This window comes from Maniola jurtina, chromosome 22, assembly GCF_905333055.1.
Source record: "Maniola jurtina chromosome 22, ilManJurt1.1, whole genome shotgun sequence".
Lineage (NCBI taxonomy): Eukaryota > Metazoa > Arthropoda > Insecta > Lepidoptera > Nymphalidae > Maniola > Maniola jurtina.
Genome location: NC_060050.1, coordinates 4,386,724 through 4,408,853, shown reverse-complemented (window position 1 = coordinate 4,408,853; position 22,130 = coordinate 4,386,724). Strand labels below are relative to the sequence as shown.

Here is a 22,130-nt window from a genome sequence, read left to right as displayed (position 1 = left end):
CTGTGCGAACACGTCCGAGTATGCACGAACAATCCCGACCTTCCAAGTAAGTACTATGGGAGCGCGCAGTCTGGATACAAATTAGTAGTACTCGCAGTAGAAGGTCGAGAATGTTCGTGCGTGTTTGTGTTTCGTACGTGTTCGCACGACTCAAATTCGTACGAAAACGCATTAAAAGTGCGGTTACACTAACAGAACTTGCGCTTCTATGGTTCTTTTTTACGTGTGCGATCACCCTAACCTCCGTTGTCGTTTCTTCGCCAGGCTTTATAGCATTGCCTTGGGCTACGCAAGCGGGTATTGTCGGAGATTTTTGCCATATTACGATATCGCATACTGCATGCCAGAACGGAGAACCGCTTTCACGGTGCTTTCTAAATTTGCAAAAAGATAATTTATGCGCCTTGGGGCATTTTTTTGTGTTATGACTTTGAGCTAATTGGAAATATTGGGACAGTATCAGTTTCGTCCTATCCGCGCTGTCAATTTGTGACATTATTTATAGAGTCACTTAAGGCGTCCTATTTTGTTTTGTTTACCGTTTTATTTGGATCTATGTTGATATTGGCGTCTTATCTGCCATAGATAAATAAGATTTTGTATTGGTACTTTGTAGATATTGGTACAATATCAATTTCGTCCTGTCGATATTGTCTATTTGTGGCATTATTTATAGTATCCATTAATGCGATCTAGCTTGTTTTGTTTATGTTTGTTGACATTTTCTTTCGATTCAGTGATAGATTTCTTATGGCCAAACTCAGAAACATATCTTGTGTGATTAACAGCGTCTTAAATTGATTTTTTTTCCGCACAAGAATAATTAATATCTTTCACATTCACTTAGTGTTTGGAACGCTCTTAAGCATTAAGATATTAGATACGTTTCAGGTTCTAGCCGTGAGACTTTTTGTTACGGTATAAAAAACGAAGCCCCAAAACGTGGTTTTATATAACAGGTGATCTAATAACAAAAGCCTGTTTGTTTTGATTAATAACATCGATAGTAGAAATTATTCTAACTCTTAAGTTTTATTCAGGCTTACAAGTTAACTAGATACTAAGTCTAACACAATTACAAACCTGTTTCTATAACGTTTTATTGCTTATTCTCACTTGGGGGTCGATGTTATCATTTTGTACGCATTATTGAAGCTAACCAGAATTTATATAATCGACGAGAAATGTTTACGCATTGTAGTATTGAGATAAGTTCTGCTGGTCTGTAAAAGTGATCGCATACTATGAGGTGCTCCGTGTGAGCGACATTTCATAATACTTGAACACATTTTTTTATCACTAAAAAATACGAAAAAATACGATTGCCGGCCGTCAGCAGGACGAGTCGGTCCTATCAGTGCCTGTGAACAAAATGCTGATCTCGTTAGTAGATTGCTAGAGAGAGACAAAAGCGCTGAGCTACATCTGCTTTTACACTTTTCTCTAGCATGCATACTGCTGTCTTGGCTCGCATTGTATTATTGATAATACTTCTGTAAAGACGATCGCATACCACGTATGGGCTTGATAGAAGCACAAAAACCGCAAAAGGCGAACTCAATGCATTTAATTCTGAAATATGAGTGAAGTTAGCAGTAAGAGTCAACTGTAAAGATGAATCGAAAAAAAATTATGACAACAGCAAAGGCTTTTGCGAACATAACCTCTTCTAATGAATTAGTTTCCTCTCCCGATCCTGTTGACGTTGTTTGCAAGTCATTTTTCATTAGGTACTGTGAACTGAGTTAGGCCGCGATTACACCTGTAAGTTTTATTTATGTAAGTAGCTGACGAGATTGACTTGCGACAAATTTTCTAATGTAAACACTTTTCATTACTAAAGTTCTAAATTAATTACGTAAGCTACTTACGTGGGTAAAACTTACAGATGTAATCGCGGACGTCTCTTCCAGGTCATTCCGCCGTGTGCGATCACCTTAATAATGCATATCGTTATTGAAAGGGTGGACTACGATAGCGTTATCGTATCAAATATCGATTTCTCCAGCGAATTGTTTATTCAGCGGTCCCTAACCCAATAACGTACATTGCGTTATTGCATTACCATGACAACCGATAATGGTATTGGAAAAAACCCGGCCAAGTGCGAGTCGCACTCGCACACCGAAGGTTCCGTACCTTGGAAGACTACATGTGATTATTTTGTTGCTTAAATTCTTTCTGCTTGTTACTTTAACTTGACACATATACCTTCGCGTTTTGGAGACAACTGGTCTTGATAGGCAGACAGACAAACAACGAAGTGATCCTATAAGGGTTCCTTTTTCCTTTGAAGGTACGGAACTCTAAAAACATAGATTTTATGGCCGTCCTTTATGTGATCTGCATTTCATATTATGTGAAATGCAGGTCATGTGATAATATCAGCAGTATAGAAATTTATTAGGGCATGTAGTGGGCACGTAGTTGTGATTAGGAAAATTACATTTTCATGCCATGAAATGGTTTCGTAGTGGAAAATGCTTATGAGTACTTCTATGTTTAGGGTTGCTAGCCATTTAGCATTAGCGTGTAGTTGCCTACGTAGTACGTAGATGCCAATAATAATAATTAACTCACCACTCATTTCTGCTATCAGCGCCAAAATGGCGAAAATCAAGTTGCTTCAAAAACAGGTTGGCAATCGCAAGTCCAGCGTGTATTATAAAATATAATAGAGGTCAGTTACTCGAAACAAAATTTTCTTTTTAACTTTCCCAAAATAATGCTTTAATTTTTTTTTTTTTTTGGTTTTACTCGTTTATTTCAAGCACATACTTCGTTAGTACTTGTACATATTGTTATGACTAGAATTTTTTAGTTTCTTTTTATATAACGGTGTCTTAAAGCCAGAGCACACACGATACTTGCGACATCGGTATTGCTAATTTTTATGCTAAAATAAGAAGTCGTGACTGGACCGTCAAAACCTAGTATCATCATGATGAACCCGTTGCCGGCCCACTACTGAGAACGGGTCTATTCTCAGAGTGAGAAGGGCTTAGACCATAGTCTGCCACGCTGGTCGCTGGCCCAATGCGGATTGGCAGACATCACATACCTTTGAGTACATGGAGAACTTTCAAGCATGTACTGGTATCGTGTGTATGTCAGCCTTTAATATTCGAAGCACGTATTCATTCCTTTTATCTCTTATGCTCGTTTTATCAACACTGCTCATAAATCTGCGTGGTTTCGTGTTGCTATCGCGATCTGTATTAGTCTGACCATAATTCAACGCCGTTATATAATTACCGGGGGCTCCCGGAAAGTTCGCGTAATAACAGGCTACGGTTTAATTGACGCGTAATTGCTTGGATCTAGGCCCTTGATGGTTGGAAGGGCACAGAGTTACCATGGGCAATTATATTAGAGGTGTATATGGAGTAGACCCGCAAAAGATAGAGAGCCATGGAAAAGCTTGGAGGAGGCTTTCACCGCTAAAAGCGATATTTTCACCAATAAATAGTATTTAAGAACTTTTTTGTAGGTATTAATTATTATTAATTACTAAATTAAGATAACAGTTAAGTAAGTTTTAAAAATAAGGATAAGTGTATAAAAGTGTGGGAAAGGAAAATAAAGCAATTTTTTTATTATTTTTGTTTTTTTTTTATTAGAGGTGGTGATGTTACTAACTGGTGAATAAAAAATCTGATATATTTGTTCTGTATCTCTATTCTCTATGGTCTATAACCCAACGGAGAAGCGTTTCAGAAACAATGAGCACATGTTATTACAGAGTAATTTCAAAGTTTATTGCCACTTTATCTTAGTAAAGTTTGACGTCACAATATTACTCGTACAGGTGCTAAAAGCTGATCAGGAAGGTGTCTGTTCAAAATTACGTGATATTTTATGCCTGATCGTAGCTATTAATATTATCGTAGCTAGGTGAACCAATTAGTTACGTTATAATTACCGCAAATTGCTAGTCAATGCCTAGTGGTTAAAATCTCGGGGGTCCGGGATTTGATCCCGGGCACGCACTTCTCACTTTTCGAAGTAAGGTACTTATATTATGTGCATTTAAAGCAATTAAGTGTTCCTTGCTTTAACGGTAAAGGAAAACATCGTGAGGAAAGCTGTATGTCTATGAGTTCTCCATAATGTTCTGAAAGATGTTTGAAATCTGCCAATTCGCACTTGGCCTGTGTGATAGACTATGGCTCAATGTTCTCATTCTGAGAGGAGACCCGTGCTCAGTAGTGAGCCAGCGACAGGTTGATGAAGATGATGAATGATGATTCAAAAGTATACACTCACTCAATGACCAGTACAATTTACAAAAGGATACGTAGACCTTTTAGAAAGCATTTTGAGAACGACTTTTTCCACAAGAACTTCATTAAACCTAAAACCATGCAGACAAAGTCGCACGAAAAAGCTAGTTAATGAGCGAAATTAATTTTCAATCTGGTTTATCCAGGCTGTTTCTTTCCCAATTACACGCTTGTCTTAATATTTATTTATTGAATCTAAATCTTTCATGTCCAAACGGTAAAAGCACATTTATTTCATTTCCCCTTGATGTTATCAGAACAGGCATTTGATTTAATAAAATCTAGATCTTAGACGCGGTTCCAGGGCGACCTAAATTGTTTTGACCGCCTCTTTACAATCTCGTATCGCAGCCGACCATCACAATCAAGCGATTATTTCTCATGGTTTCTACCAGCTACCGAGTGTTTTTCTCTTAGACCGACGCAATCGTTCTCATAGAAGGCGACATCGGCTCACCTAAACTGCCTATTCTGCTGCGCAAATAGATCAATTGATCAATTCGAATATGCGGATGTTGTATACATGTGTGTGTGAATTGTTGATATGTTCTTATTTTCTACCACATGATCTGCATGCATAAGTTTTTTTGAAATTCCATGAGAATTTCTTTGATTTCCCGGGATTAAAAGTAGCCTATGTCACTCTTTGGTTAAATCCAAGGATAAAATCGCTTCGATCTGTTTCTCTATTGCATAAAATAATGTATGCATAATATATGCATAAAATATATGCATATTTTTGTTTGTGTGCATGTGAGCTGGCCGCAGGGAGATTTCTAATTCTGGTTAATTCTGGGATTGATTGTATGTACATCACAATTTCACTAGTATGGGATGTCGTCTCCAGCTAGGTTGACCCGTTCTATTGTTAGTAGGTTTTCATTTTCCTTAGGAGAGTTATTACCTATTGTAAATTGCTATAATTTTACACGCCCCGCGTTTAAATATAAGTTTATTTTTGTTTCTGACGAATGAGGAAACACTTTGCTTGTTGCTTTGCACTGAAGTATGTTTTATTTCAAACTCAAGTATGAGTCTGACTATGAGTCTGCCTTTAATTGTAGTACAGTTATAATAATACATTTGACTGTAGACCTTCTTAAGGTGCTTAAGATTGTTTTCCTTAACTTACCGAGTAGGTATTTTTAGGGTTCCGGACCTCAAAAGAAAAAACGGAACCCTTATAGAATCACTTTGTTGTTTGTCTGTCTGTCTGTCGTGTCTGTCAAGAAACCTATTTTTATGTATAATAGTTTTTGATTTATCATGCAGGAAAAAAAACCTGAGTACGGAACCCTCAGTGCGCGAGTCTGACTCGCACTTGGCCGGTTTTTTTTAAATTATTCTACACGTGAGCCCTTTGACTGCAATCTTATGATGATGACACCTGACGAACGAGACGAGTTGGTCTATTTCCATGAAATTCATCCCAGTTTACAGGCGGCAAGAGTTACGGTCGAAGCCTCATTGTTCCTACTCATCAAACCTGACACAATTTAGTTTCCCGATTAACCTTGCTGGGAATCAAACTAGGACCTCTCAGAGACCACTTGCACAAACCAGTACATTTTCGTACTATGTATTTCTAAAAAGCGGTTAACTGAAAAAAGTAATTTTGGAGTTATCAAAAAGTAGGGCCAAAGTTTTTAGTTTGTTTTTTAATTTGTTTATTACACTTGTTTATTTCATCAGAAAGTTCATCAATATGTTTATAATTTATTTTATTACGTTGTCCTTTGTGGTTAGGTACGTACTATCCTATATAATATTACATCATGTACTATTTAATTTCGTCTTCACAATTTTATTTACAACAATTACTGTTTACCTATTCGTAGTACAAGGTTAAACCCTTTATCCATGCATCCGGTGTAGAAGTCATTGTTAATGCATCCTGTCTCTCCTCAATTCAATTACATTGACGACTTATTACTTGTCGATTGATGGCTGTAAGTTCCTGTTGTAATTCTATTGTAGGTACTTGTTTTCCATCGTTGTGGCTGGATGGACTTTCGTTATAATTCTTTGTGGAAGTATTTCTTGCGAATGGCATCTTATGGGAATTTTGCGTTATCCCCTTGCTTAAGGATGTCATGATTGTTTGATGTTTTCATCGTCTCTAGAGTCTTAGTGCTAAAAATTCTTCTGAGACATTTTATTGCGGTTAATTGCCTCATCTGGTCATAGGATGGAGGGCTCGCTCATTTTTTTTTCGCAAAAGATCAGCCTGGCAGCTAAGCAGCGCGGGAATTCTGCCAATTACTTAGTCTTGATACTATTCCACGATTTATACAGTAATTAGATTGGGCTAGCTACAGATTTTACTGTAACATTTTCATAATGAATTGTTGGTTATATAAAATTCTTCGTCTTAGCACATTTTCTGTATTTAACCAAGACTTCCTCTATTTTTCAACCTACTTTAAAATCTACTTACAAATTATTTTCAAATTGATACATGACTACTTAGATAATAATAATAATATTATATTTGTATAGTTAATCTATTGCCTGGGATCTCACCACCCTCTTCAACTATCAAAATCTATCATAGAGCCAAGTATAGCTCCCTAATCTCCAAAGTTGTTCTTTGTTGAAGTTTTTGTGGTAAGTATATGTAATAATGTAGATAAAAGGCAATCAAACTCGGGTGCAGTTGTCTGTATCGTGCTAGCCTGAATACGATTGACCAACAGTCATTTGTCGGCAATTTTCCGTTAGCACGGAGTCATCATAGCGTAATGCGCTCACGCATATGTCACCTGGTTCTGCCTCGCTGCTCACAGATCACACCGTTATAATTAGGACTGTGGTAATATCTAGGTTTTACCATGGCCAATTATTAGCATATATTATATTGGGTACATAGTTTGTAATCCACTGTCATTATTTTCTTTTGCGTTGCCGGGCATTACCTATAGCAGCACAAAGTAACGCCTGCTTCTATACAACATATACGAATTATTTGGTTACTAGAGGATGCCCGCGGCGTCGCCCGCGTGGATTTCGGTTTTTTTTTATCCTGGAGGAACTCTCTTCGATTTTCCGGAACATAAAGTAGCCTACGTCCTTCCCCGGGATGTAACCCAAGTTAACCATTAAAATCGGTTCAGCAGATGGGCCGTGAAAATGTAGCAGACAGACAGACAGACATACTTTCGCATTTGTAATATTAGTATGGATTTTCCTGCTTATTTTAGTCTTTCCGACAAGTTTACAATGTTTGATGCTCGGCGTAATCTACAACATAATTTAGTGTTTATATATATAATATTACCAATACAGTAACATTATTTAGTGTTTATATTATACTATTACTTTTTATATAAGTATTTCTTTATTTGAGTTATTGTACTTTTTCCGACCAGTTCGTTTCAGTTTGTATTTATTTTTTGGGTGGGATATGTTGCAACTTGGCAATACAAAAATTCAATTTTCATTTGGCATTAAATCTATCAAAAAATTTTGCTTTATATGGTTTTATTGTACTATATTTAATTGCATTTCGCAATTAACTAGAATCTTATCAAAAGCTTCACACTCTCCAAGAATTAGAAAGCTTAGTAATTACTTTTTACGTATAATTCTTACTTAAAATGTATATAAAACATTAACACCTGAGAAAACCAACCTAGAATTGTTTGAATACCTTAAACGTACTATTTGCTTTGAGAGAGACCATTCAAAAGCCATATTTGTAGATGGGAGGTTCGACAAATGGTGTTTATAGAAAATTTGCATCGACTCTGGCGATCACATTGAAAACGATTTGTGGAATTGTTAACCTTTCAAAAGGCTATTTGCTTTCCTCAGCTATAGTCATTGTATAAGCATTACTGTTTATTTCAATTCACTGCTTATTTAATAACTAGCCGATGCCCGCGACTTCGCCCGCGTGGATTTAGGTTTTTTGAAATCCCGTGGAAATTCTTTGATTTTCCGGGATAAAAAGTAGCCTATGTGCTAATCCAGGATATTACCTATCTAGATTTTAAATTTCAGCCAAATCCGTTCAGTAGTTTTTGCGTGAAGGAGTAACAAACATACACACACACACACATACACACACACACACACACACACACACACATACAAACTTTCGCCTTTATAATATTAGTGTGATTTTCAAGGAAAAATCCCTATTCTATATGTCCAATATATAAAAAATCGGTCAAGTGCGAGTCGAATTCGTACACAAAGGCCGTACCGTACCATCGTAAGTAAAACAAATAACACTTTTTGACCCCCGACCCAAAAAGAGGGGTGTTATAAGGTGTGTATCTGTGTGTCTGTCTGTGGCATCGTAGCTCCTAAACTAATGAACCGATTTTAATTTAGTTTTTTTTGTTTGAAAGGTGGCGTGTTCTTAGCTATAATCCAACAAAATCGGTTCAGCCGTTTGAAAGTTATCAGCTCTTTTCTAGTTGCTGTAACCTTTACTTGTCGGGGGTGTTATAAATTTTTAATTTACACTTGTTATTTAGTGATGTAATTGTTTATTTGATCCGACATGACAACATGCATAATATAATTATTTTGAGTCCATTACCGATATGACAACAAGCATATAATTTAGAGTCCTAATAGTAGCAGCAATAAATAAATGCTAACAATTACAGTCAATTTGTTTAACAACCACGCGTAAGTCTAAGTACCTACTCGTTTGGTACTCTCTCTTCAAACAAGATAGTGTAAGCAAAATATAGGGCTCTCTCTTACACAATATCGTTGTTTCCTCGTTATTAATGATACCTTAATTCGGCACGGTGGTTATAAACGCATGGGTTCTGCTTTATGCAAGTTTTCCGCGTTCGGTGATAGTTTAATGATTCGCCACGCCCATGCTTTCCAGCTGCTTCGGTTCCTGATGTTTAGTTCAATGTCCTTAGTAACAGTTCGCACATTTCATACGTTTCGAGTATCGAATCACTATAACGCAATTCTAATTTTTTTTTCATTCTTTGACAAGTATCTATAACTGATATCTGTGGTAGTACCTAAATTATGCAGTCTAAGATGCAAGCAGGATAATGTGGTTGACAGTTTTTTAAATTAAACCCATACTTCTTATATTATGTTTTTACTTTCTACTCAGCATCGTATCGAAACGCTAAATTGCTTGGCAGTACATCTTTGCTAGTGGCACCGGTGCTCGTGGTTACTAACCAGGGCCGAAACCTTCCACCAGACCAGACGAAAAGAACTAGGAATCATATGCCTGCCACTATGCTATGGAAGTCTATGTTATAGTAAAATAAGTAGGGATTTAAAAGCCCCTAGCTTTGAATTCGTGCATTCAGTATAGCTAATACAGATTATTCTTGTTCTGTTTTAAGTGCTGACTGATAATACTGTTTAGGTCCATTTTACTTACACGTGTTTCTATTCTGGGAAACTATCAACGTTGTCGAGACGTGCAAATCGTACTAAGTCAATTGCGATCTTACGTTTATCTCTATTAGTGTTTATTCAGATGGACCACACCACGACCACAACGCAAGGGTATAGCAGGGCAAACAGTGGTCGAGTATGAATGTTGAAGTTGCAGCTTCATGAACTTCGTTATTGCAGCCACTAACTTCTGAGGGGTAGATACTTATTAGGCACTAAGGATAAATGATTAGGTTTTAGGTAAGTGTGCAAATGCTGCTATGTGTGCCGATATTTTCGGTGTTCACCATACGAAACGGTGCTTTTCATATAATTTTTATTCATAGATATTTTTAGCGATGTCGTGTGATTGTGGCCCGTCTGAAAGAACCCTTACGTTTATCTCTATTAGAAATAATAGCTCCTCATTAAAATAATCCTTTCATTTATATAATTGATGCCATCGACTTGATTTGCATTAAGTGTCGTCAATTAAGTTTATGTAATTTTACAGCCTATAACTTTTCTTGGCGGCGCGTACTTAGAAAAGTAAATAGATACTTTAGAGTGACGTACGGATTATTATTTACATTTGCTGGTGTAAGTCAGTGTTCTAAGAAAGACAACCGTAATAATATGTCTAGTACTTGTTGCATAATATCTAAATCCATACTAATATTACAAATTCGTATCAATTATTTGTTAAATATATTTCAATAATACCTGCCTTTTCTGATTGACGGTATCTTGGAAGAACATAGGGTACTGCACTGTTTATCGCGGAAAACAAAGAATTTCCACAGGAACTTCTGAAAAACCTAAAATCCATGCGGATGAATTCGCAAGCACCATCTACTAGTACAACTGTAATGTCTAGTTTGTAAATTATCATAAAAATTAACTATAATTATTGAAAATTACGTTATATATAAGTATAATATAAGAGATATAGGATCGTCTATATACACTTATGCCGATTTTATCAACATTTCAACCCATCGTTGGCACGGAACTCTAATAATTGTATGTACGTACTACGTACCTATTTGGATAATTTCTAAGCTGTCTAACACTTAACAGCAGCTCCTAACTAAATTCAATACCTGACCTAAGAATATACGTAGTTACACAGAAGTGTACACTTATCTCTGTCTATTCCAAAAAGGAATCTACGTACCACCTACATAGCTACCAGTACGTAGGCTATATAGGGAATCTTAGGCGCCATCTCCACGGACGAGAAAACTGCAACGAGTTCGACTTACTCGTACTATCGTTGGCGATAGTATCGCTCTGTGTAGGTTAGCCTATAAGAGTCGTATTGATATGGTAGCACGGCGAGATTATCGCCGCGATTCTCTCGTCCATGGAGATGGCGCCTTAAGTAGGTATAGAGGTGACCCCAGTGAACCTCACGATCCCAGCAACTGGCAAGCGTTGCATTTGGCAACTACAGACGTGATCGTTGCTCCGTAGTTCGTGTTCCGATAGTGATATGTCTATTGATAATTTGATTATACTGCGTTATTGTGAAGGTAGGTAAGAGCAAAGAAGTAAAAAAACTTACCGAAACAAGTGTAAATTAATTTATAACCCGACACCCCCGATAAGTGAAGGTTACAGTAACTAGAAAAGAACTGATAACTTTCAAACGGCTGAACCGATTTTCTTGGATTATAGCTAGAACACTTTCGATCAAGCCACCTTTCAAAAAAAAACTAAATTAAAATCGGTTTATTAGTTTAGGAGCTACGATGCCACAGACAGCCCTGCCAAACATGACTGCCCTATCATAATATAACATTAGGAAGCTCCAGTTCTACCTCCAGTTTTTGCAACTCCATCTTCAGGAGAAATTTTTTGAGGAGTTGGAGACAAGATTATGGACATTCAGCAATTCACGTCCTTTGGTTGAGACTTGAGACTACGACGATTGATAAAGAACGAAGAAGTAGAAATAAATAGCCGTACTGTTTCATAACTGAACAAACTTGATTCCACAGTTTACTACTGCACATTGTTCTTAATCTATTGCTGTTTAACATGATTTATGGTAAAAGACAATACCATTGATAGCAAGAGCGACACCATTACCATTGAATTACGTAACATGTCAGTTTAAGGTCTGGACACACACGACGCGCGGCGGTGCCAATGCGCTTAGGAATCGCGATACTACAGTAGCGCGTCGTCGATGTTGTGCACTGCAGTGTGATGAGAGTCATACAGTTTTTTGTATCATGCCATGCTCACAGAAAATACACTGCCATCCGAGGCGAATATTTTCTTGTCACTAGACAGTCGGAATATTATTCCTGTATTACACTCTGCCAACAAACTGAAAATACAGTTAGTGGTCTGCTGCGTTTATCATTTTGCTCTCGCTCATCATTTCCCATCAAAATGCAGGCTAAGATTGGTATTATTTGTCTAAGAGTTTTAGCGAAAATACACCACAGTCTGCGGCGAGAATAATTCCTTTTTACTGGCATTCCGCTATCGCTCACCGCTGCCCATCGAAAATACAGCCTTAGATTGGTCCCTCGCCTTATTTGTCCAAACCCTTACTGTCGGATTTGTATCTCCATTGGAGGATTTGACAAGAGAAACCAAACACGGAATCGAAACAGGCGCGAGGGTCAATAAATAACATGGACGATAATAATTCATAGCGACCATAGATACCTAAAAGGATCGAGCGGCTATTGGAAAACTACTACTCACTATGACACGGGCTTATTGAAGGGGCGGATAAAGAAACTCCTCAAAAGGATACAACATGTTGTTATTGGCGATTCCAGTGTATTTCCGGCAATGTGGTGAACATTTCTCTGTTGATGCAAATGTTCATAAATGGCGATATTTAATTCAATTTGTTTAATTTGTTGAATCTCTATTTTGATACTTTACATCTATTGATGGGTTTTTTTTTTAGGCGTGCGCGAGCGAAGCGAGCGTTTTTTTTTTTAGGCGTGCGCGAGCGAAGCGAGCGTTTTTTTTTTAGGCGTGCGCGAGCGAAGCGAGCGTTTTTTTTTTTAGGCGTGCGCGAGCGAAGCGAGCGTTTTTTTTTTTAGGCGTGCGCGAGCGAAGCGAGATATAAATTATGGAGCTAAAAATTAGGTAGTAGTAAGTTAGGTAAATGTCTATCTGTAATGTAATCATAAGGGTAATGATGAAAGATATTGAATCTATACAGATTATTCTATATTCTGAGTACTCTATCTGTGAAACCCATTTTGGCTTTCCTAGAGATTTAGTGTTCTGGTACGATGCTACGTAGATACCGATAATACAGTCTAGATTCTACGTCCACACACTTTCATTTTGAACAACAGACTCAGTTGGCAACCTTAATTTATGATTCTAAAATAATCTATATTTATATTAATATCTCTACGGAATTTTCAAAACCCAAAATCCACGCGGATAAAGTCGCGGGCCTCATTTAGTTTAACATAAAAAGACAGGTAGACAGACAGACAGACAGAAGATTTCATAAGTGCTCCTTTTTTAGAGGGCGGAAAACTAAAGTAAAAATACATTTTATTTTTGTCGTTATGTCCTATCTGTCACTAAATATAACATGTAGACATCTTTGATAGTGACAGAGGTGTTGCATGATGGATGACGGTGCCACACCCTGCTTTTGAGGTGGACGCTAGCAAAGGACGTTATTTTAGCATTAAATGCACTAGAGGCTGAGAATAGCACCATTCAGATGTCACTGTGGATGGTTTAATTGAAATATCCGCGACTTGGCCGGCTTAAATCGTATAGATAACTAGCTGATGCCCGCGACTTCGTTCGCGTGGATGAAGGTTTTTTAAAATTCCCGTGGGAACTCTTTAATTTTCCGGGATAAAAGTAGCCTATGTGCTAATCCAGGGTATAATCTATCTCCATTCTAAATTTCAGCCTTATCCGTCCAGTAGTTTTTGCGTGAACGAGTAACAAACACACACACACACACACACACACACACACACACACACACACACACACACACACACACACACACACACACACACACACACACACACACACACACACACACACATACAAACTTTCGCCTTTATAATATTAAGTGTAATACTTACTTGATCATTCAGTCTATAGTTTTACACAATCTTAAACTTGGTCTAAAATGCTATAAGCAATCCTGTGTCCTCATTCCTTATGATGTGTTTTAACTTGTAAGTTGTAACACACTCTTTATCTGCTAACTGTGGTGTAATGTAGTTCTTGTGAAGAAGAGTCAAGGCATTAAACGTAATTTTGCATCTTCTGAACTATAATATTGTCTGCCAATCCGCACTTGGGCTGCGTGGTGGACTTTTTCCTAACCCTTTTCATGTTGAGAGGAGACCCGTGCTCTGTAGTTAGCCGGCAATGGGTTGATCATGATGAAACCATAAAACAGTATCGTGATTCGTGACCATAGAGTGTAAGGCTGACCGTATGTTTCATGACTGACTCTCTCTCTCATGACTGTCTGACTGACTGACTGACAACGGACAACCTAAACCTAGAGATTTAAAATTTGGAAGAGAATATATGCGTTGAGTAGAGAATCAGTAAGAAAGTATTTTGAGAAATTCGTTGAGAAAAACGTAAATAGACGCGGTCGAAGTCTCGGTACAGCTGTAAGCTAATTACATATATCTTTGTACGTGTTAAATGTTAGGACGAAGATTCACTACTCTCTAGAAATATAAGTTATTTTGAAATGTAAATTTAAAAAAAATAATTTTGCTTTATTAATAACTAAAATATATTATTAAAAGGAGTCCCTTTAGGCAAGGTTCCCCCTTCCGCCCAACGTTCCCCCTTTGAACAGCTAGACTAATTCCTATAAACCTTTTTGCTATTTCCTTAAAAAAACTTTATAGCGCTAGGACCCCATGGACCAAGGGTCTCGACACCGAATGGGACAAAATGATATTCGGAGCCTAGACCCCTGTATTTGCATTCTTTAGGTTTTAGGCCGCACCAGCTCGGTTGTTGGTTCCATTTTGCGTTTACAGATGATATTAAAAATAATTTATGATTACTTGTAGCACTCAGGCTAAAAAAAGCTTCAACAACTTTAACAAGTTTTGATGAAACAGGTTCGAATTAAATATGTAGAGCATTTTTTTTGCCTTAAAGGAAAGGGACGAAAGTTTAAGATGGAATTCCGATATTTACGAATAAAATTTAAAAAGAAACACAAGAGCGGTCTAACTAGTCTGTCGATTTAAACACGTTTTTGATAAAATTACTTATATGGATTTGAGCTGGAAATGTTTAAAATTTCACACTAATGTATTTTAATTAAGAGGCGAGATTTCAAAAGAATTATCCTGAGTTTGTTGTTGCTTTCTGCTCCGACAAGGGCGCGTTTCGAACTGTGTTAGCTCTAACACACCCTCGACGCTCCATACAAGCGAACTGATTTACTTACCTATTACTACTACCGGATCACCGGGTTCTTCACACAAGATTTAGGTATACGAGTATGTGTGGGTAAGTGTCGTTCCTTTAACTTAGTAATAGTATGAAAATAGTTATTATTTAATTATTGACATCACTTTATTAAAAAAAAATCTTTCATTATTGGCTAGGCGTTAATCAACAGACCTATATAATGTTTCACATTTATTTATTGTTTTTCTAAAACTACTTAGATATTTAATTCGTACTCTTACGATCTGTTCTTTATCAGTGATCAGGCGTGGTATATTACACCGTTTATGTATTTATCGGAATGAAAACAGTTTAAACATAGCGATAGTATCTTGTAAATTATAAAATAATGACTTTCATTGTTATTGTTACAGGTACGTTGCACAATCAGCTTGTAATCTTAACTATGGGTAAGTAGATTTAATTATGCGACAATAACGATGCAAAGAAAAGGTTACGAATTACGATGGTAAGGCCTGAAACGCACTACTACGCGCACGAAGCGTTCTTGCCCAACGTTTTTATACGAACCGCTAAGATATGGCGATGGGTTCCTAACTTAGGTTCCTGCAAGGCAAGAGTGAATAGGCATCTTCAAAGCAAGTGCGTCCCATTTTAGACCACATCATCATTTTCCGTCAGGTGCGATTGTGGTCAAGCGTGTGCCTAAAATGAATTTAAAAAATAATCGTCAATTGTATAAAAATCGCGAGAGATGCTAGAAATATTATGCCTATTTCTATTACTTTATTTAAAGTTCTGTGGGTCCAGTAGAATCTCAAAGGTTCAATGTAAGGTTCAATAGGAACAATAAGCCCTAAGCGTTGACTTGTATAATAAGATGACGGTAATAGACAGTTCAATCCCTTTAAGAAGCATGACAGCTAGAAGCTGAAAACAAGCCGAGATAGAAATGATATGATAAAGGTCTAAATCTGAATTATGAAACAAACACCTTGTGTCGCAACAATGACGCCATTATCCAGTGAGATGCTGTAATCTTATCTCACATTTATCAAAATTGTCCAAGAGCAGATAGAAATTTTTCAAACTCACTCATTTTTATCGGTGGTGGAATATTCCTGTCATACCACGAGGAAGAGGAAGACCGCCATGCAATGTCGAGATGCAGGTTAAAGCCCTTTACTCTTCTCCAATGATAACCCAGGACGAAAACACCTAGCTCTTACGTACAAAAATGTACGACCCCATTGAAGTGAGACAAGGGCAACAGAAAGAAAAGAAGTTTAACGTTAACAGTAATGTAACTTTAACTACCTGTCATGAAACTAGACCTTAGAGAGTTTTCTTAGGCAAGTCTAGTAGTCTTTCTAAGGCTGAGTTAGAAGTACAAGTCATTTATCATCATATCATTTTATGTAAATTCTTCGAGACAAGGGAGTTGACAGTCACTCTTCTCCAAGTTGATCTTTTCGGACCCCTTATACCTTGAAAATATCTAGATCTTTACTTGACATGCTCGTAGGTCTCTTGTAGGGACTTCCATACGCTACGGTCTTATCCCGCGCCGCCTGAATCCAGCGGCTCCTCGCGACTCGCTTGATCTCCTGTGTCCATCTAATGGGGTATGCAAACGCTGCGCTTTCTGGTGGGAGGTTGCCATTATCCCACCACGTCAACCCCCTAAACGTTAGTTTTGTAAGGCGAGCCACGCATCACATGTTATACCTAAGCGTTGGTTATCGGTTTTTCGAACTATGTGCCTTGAGCATTGCCACTTCACTCTTGGACTATTCTCATGTATATCAAAAGGAATAAAGAGAATACAATAATGCCGACCAGTCACAATACGTTCATTGTTCTATAATTATGAAGTCACTTTGGCTTACTCGGTAAAACTTAAACTTTACCGACGAAAGATTACACAGATAAATCTAACGTAATCCGAATTATAAAAGGTCTTTTAAACGCACTTCTTTCGATTGTTAATGCGAATGGACAAAGCTGTGCTGGTACAATATTGTTGTATAATAAACACGATAGATTAGATACCATCTGTTGGTAACACACAATTATAATAGGTTAGCAGTATCAGGAGCCCCAGATTAATTAGAAGAGCATAATCCTGATGCAAGTGCTACGTTTTTGAAGAAAATTATTGATGACGATCAATGTACAGTATAGTAAGTAAACGATAAAAAAGCGTGGATTTGACTCGCTCCAGTAAAGCGCGGGGCTGCAATTGCTTATATACAATATGGCATAGTACCTATTATTGTAAATTGGACATTTGAAAAGAGCAACCGCTGAGTTGCTTGCGGATTCTTCTTGGCAGGAACGGTATTCTGAATCAGTGCACTTGAACAGTGATTGAGAATTTTAACCAATTTACCACTGCAGTTTGATGATTCAATAGCTCTTATAAGAGTTTATTTAAATAAAAGTTTATTCTATTCTATGAATTCAAAAATTCGTTTGGTGCGGCCCGCTTGCATGGTTCGAGATATAATCGGAATTTTGAAATGTAGTTTGAAGTTTCATTAGTCAGAAATTCCGAGTAGAACAAATTCAATACACTACCGTTTTGTTACGGAACAATTCGGCATTTTATTCCGCTAAATGGCTTTTCAGAGAGAAAGTTGCATGGTACTAAATTTAATGTATGTTCGATTACTTAACCGCATTCGGAGTCCTGTTATGCTCGACCAGCGTTTATCGCTTAACAGTACATGGTTTAAGCTCAAACAGAAGTTAGTATTAAAAGGTCGGTGTTAACATAAATTATTCACACTGCTTAGACGCTGCATGATTAAAATTTTGCGTTCCGTTATGCTTCGTCTACATCACACTAATATTATACAGGCGAAAGTTTGTGTATGTGTGTATATGTGTGTGTGTGTGTGTGTGTGTGTATGTTTGTTACTCCTTCACGCAAAAACTACTGGACGGATTTGTCTGAAATTTGGAATGGAGATACATTATACCCTGAATTAGCACATAGGCTACTTTTTATCCCGGAAAATCAAAGAATTCCCACGGGATTTCGAAAAACCACGCGGGCGAAGTCGCGGGCATCGGCTAGTGCTAAATAGGCCTATGTTTTTCTATGTGGCTGCCGTTTCTATACTAAATTACACTGATTCCATCTAAGACTTTTCTGTAGCCGTCTGCTGTAGGTACATAAGACCACTTGTACAGGTCCTCGCCGGCCCGTTGCCGTAAAAGAAATTGCCCTTGAAATTCCATTTGAGAGCTTGTAGATTTTAAAACTTAAAACCATACTATGGTTAATGAGCCAACGATGTTTGGTCTTGTCTCTTTTTTAGGGTTACTTATCAGAAGGGCGGCAACGACACCCTATTACTATGCCTCTGTTGTCCGTCCGCCTGTCTGTTAGCGGGCTGTATTTCTCGAATCCTAAATCCGTTATAAAAATTTCTCTTGCCGCTGTATCAACAAATAATAAAAATTTCAAAATGACCGCTATGTAAACTAAAAAAAAAAACTAAATTAAAATCGATTCATTCGTTTAGGCACTACGAGGTCACAGACAGATACACAGATACACACGTCAAACTTATAACACCCCTCTTTTTGGGTCGCGGGTTAAAAATTAAAAAGTAGATACATGATCTTGTACGATGTTACGGAACTTTTCGTGTGCGAGTCCGACTCGCACTTGGCCGGTTTTTCAGTGGATTTTCCATTAAAATCAACAAGTTTGATATCTAAACGGAAGTTTATATCCGCAAACGTAAGTCAGTAGCCCCGTAACCGTTACACCTGTGTTTATCCGCCGACCGCCCGCGTTATCACCGGACACATAATGTAATTAGAACCCAGTTTCGAGATATAAACTGTTTACGGTCAGCCTGCGACGTGCGACGGTGTACGAGTGGATATCGAGAAACGGATAATGTGACCGATAATATCGATATTTATGTCGATTAATGTTTAAGTTAATGCATGGTTTACGCACGTACTAATTAGAGGTGCGTGCCTGGGATCGAACTTTGGACTTCACGCATAGGATACCAATGCCTCAGACTATTACTATTAGCGCATGTACCGCATAATGATAATGACATCCATACTTAGATTTTCACGGCCCAACAGTTTAACCGATTTGATGCAGAGTTAGCTTACATCCCGGGCACGGACATAGGCTACTTTTATCCCTGATAATCAAAGAGTTTCCACGGGATCCTTAAAGGCCCATCCGTTTAACCGACTTATATGAAATTTGGTACAGAGATAGCTTGCATCAAGGAAACTGACATAGACAATTTTTTATCCCAGAAAATCAAAGAGTTCCTACGGGATTTAAAAAATCTAAATCCACGCGGATGAAGTCACAGGCATCATCTAGTCTTCAATAAAGTCCACGGCGACGCGCGACGCCTAAGTTTGTCGCCATCAGGTGAAATGGTTGTCAAGCTACAAATCGATACAAAATGTTAACTAATGTCTCCCATATTATATCCATTAGAATTTCACGCTGTTACGCTATCAGCTGCACCACGTCTGTACGTCACGAGTGATCGACGACGCGTCGTTCCGTGACGCCCCGTGACACTGCATCGATCTGATGCATCGAGCATTATGGGTACGAGTAGACATACTTGTAGCTCTTCTTTTTATAGACTAGCGCTTGGCTACAATCAGACTTGCTGGCAAGTGATCATGCAGCCTAAAATGGAGTGCGTTTGCCTAGAAGATGCCTATTCTCTCTTGAATTAAAGGCACCCGTATTAAAATTGGACGGAAAACTGATGCATTCCATATCCCAGCGGTTCGAATTAGAAACAAGTAAATCTCGGTCGTCTTGTCCAAATATCGGCGATTCAAGCCGTAAATTAGAATCTAAGCGTCTGTCTTCGGTCGATTCTACATGATGAGGATCATAATCACCCCCTTGGCTAAGGATCAACTGATATAAACTGTTGTAACTAAGCCACACGCCTCTTTATTCCTCACGAGTGAAAAAACATTAAAAAAATTGACAATAACGCAACATAATATGTATTGCGATAATTTTCATAACAATATTTGGACAGTTTTATTTTGATAATATCTTTGGGCCCAATGGTCTCATACTTTGGCAGAATGAAAGACTTCGTAAGCGGCAGGGTCGTGTCACTTTTTAGATCCGTTCCGCTACTATACAACACATTCGACTTTACCGCAGCTTTACTTCAAGGAACCGTTACTTTACGTGCTATTGCGAATGTATGTGTACTTACGTCTGTGTGTGTAACGCTTCAGGCTTCCAGGGTTCAGAAGTCAAATGTTACGTTGCCGTTTGTTTTGTTAAGCTGGATTAAGGTTTGTTTGGAAATGAACAGTGAAAGTTGAGCTGTGGCCTCTGTGACTGATTTTATTTAGTGGTCGATGCACGGGGTTGCTACCAAGAAGTTATCTAAAGGACCTAATTTTCGGATTAAATTGTTTTTTTTTTAATTGATGTCAAGTGATAATGCAGTCTGGTAGAGCGTGCTTGCGTAGAAGATTCGTATAATATTTATTCTTGAATCTATATGTCGCAACGAAATGGCATAAGCCATCTCCCGGGTGTTAGCCATATCCCTAAGGGAGTTGGCTAACTCCCGGCTTTCGCTGCGATTAATCTTTGTTAAAAGTGGAAGTGAAAACGGATGCCGGAAGGGCGTTTCATATCCTAGCGACGTAAATCCCCTCTGTTTCAGCCTTTTTTTAACCCCCGACCCAAAAAGAGGGTGAGTTTGACGCGTGTATCTGTGTATCTATCTGTAGCATCGTAGCTGCTAAACTAATGAACCGATTTTAATTTAGTTTTTTTTTTTGTTTGAAAGGTGGCTTGATCGAGAGTGTTCTTAGCTATAATCCAAGAAAATCGGTTGAGCCGTTTGAAAGTTATCAGCTCTTTTCTAGTTACTGTAACCTTCACTTGTCGGGGGTGTTATAAATTTTTAATTTACACTTGTTGTATAAACAGCGTACAGTCATGCACTATCGATTAAGTAATCTTACAAGATTAAACAACGCCATACAGTCTTACATCAAACGTCAGAACACCCACGGTTGGCTGGCTCCACGAGGAATTACGCGACACTGCCTCGGGCCAAATGGATTTCCTATGGTGTCTTTTATTGTGACCGATTTAGGTACAATCTATTGAAGCAAAAGACGGAAATGGTTAAAGACTTTACAGTAAGTTTGTGTGGTGGGAAGGAAGTGTCTGTTTTGTGTTGCGTCCGTTTTGCGCACAGGTCACTAAATACAATGTATTTTAGTGTCTTTTATTACTTTTTGATGAACTCTCGCGGAGTTATATACGATTTGTGGTTGGATACGAATCGGTAAGCTGAGAATTTGTTGAGTGTTAGTGTGCTATTTGCACTTAATTCGATAAAGTCAGGCAATTATTTAGTTTTCTTGGTAGATAATTTGGTTACTTGATTGAGCTATATTATGTATCCTGCCAGGTGGCTGTTTATTTACTATCGACTTTACCTCATAAGTAAAGCTGTACCTCCAATACTATTAAATACTTAATTATTAATCGTTATAGATCGATATGTCCATAAGTAATATCATAGTTCTTCGAACCTCTTGAACGCTTATCTTTGTTACATTAACAAGATACTATCCTATAACTCCACCTTACTTACTTTCGAGGGAAGCTGGAAGAAATTTCCATTAGAGAAATTGGATTCACCTTTGTTCACTTTATTCCATTATAAGTTTATAATAAGTAATTATGTACAAAAAAAAGTTTTTTTTTTCAAAGAAATACTGCTGGAAATGGTAAGTATAACATGTATGTGTTCTTTTTAGTTACTGACTTGAATGGTAGATAGCGTCGCGCACCATCAGGTGAGGGCGTATTCTACGCTAACCTGTTATCAATAAAAATACAATCAGTGTGCCAAATGAGTCATCAACGCACACGAGACGAACACAAACCTTCATTATAAGGCGCATCTCATGCAACCCGCCTCCGTACGCACCCACGTGCTATGTTCATGACAGCGCAATATTGTTATGCGTTAAAAACTGATTTTACGCCAATCGCACACTTATCCGCACGCG

General features: G+C 37.9%; 1 protein-coding gene and 1 long non-coding RNA gene across 5 annotated transcripts in view; both read left to right on the top strand.

Moving 5' to 3' along the window:
- Positions 1–22,130, top strand: part of LOC123876796 — a 354,107-nt gene that overhangs the window by 168,253 nt on the left and 163,724 nt on the right. The gene's annotated exons all lie outside the window — the stretch shown is intronic.
- On the top strand, positions 1,850–21,279 carry LOC123876818. The gene is made up of 3 exons (XR_006798430.1): positions 1,850–1,902; positions 10,778–10,789; positions 21,270–21,279. It is a non-coding gene; the product is annotated as an uncharacterized LOC123876818 (long non-coding RNA).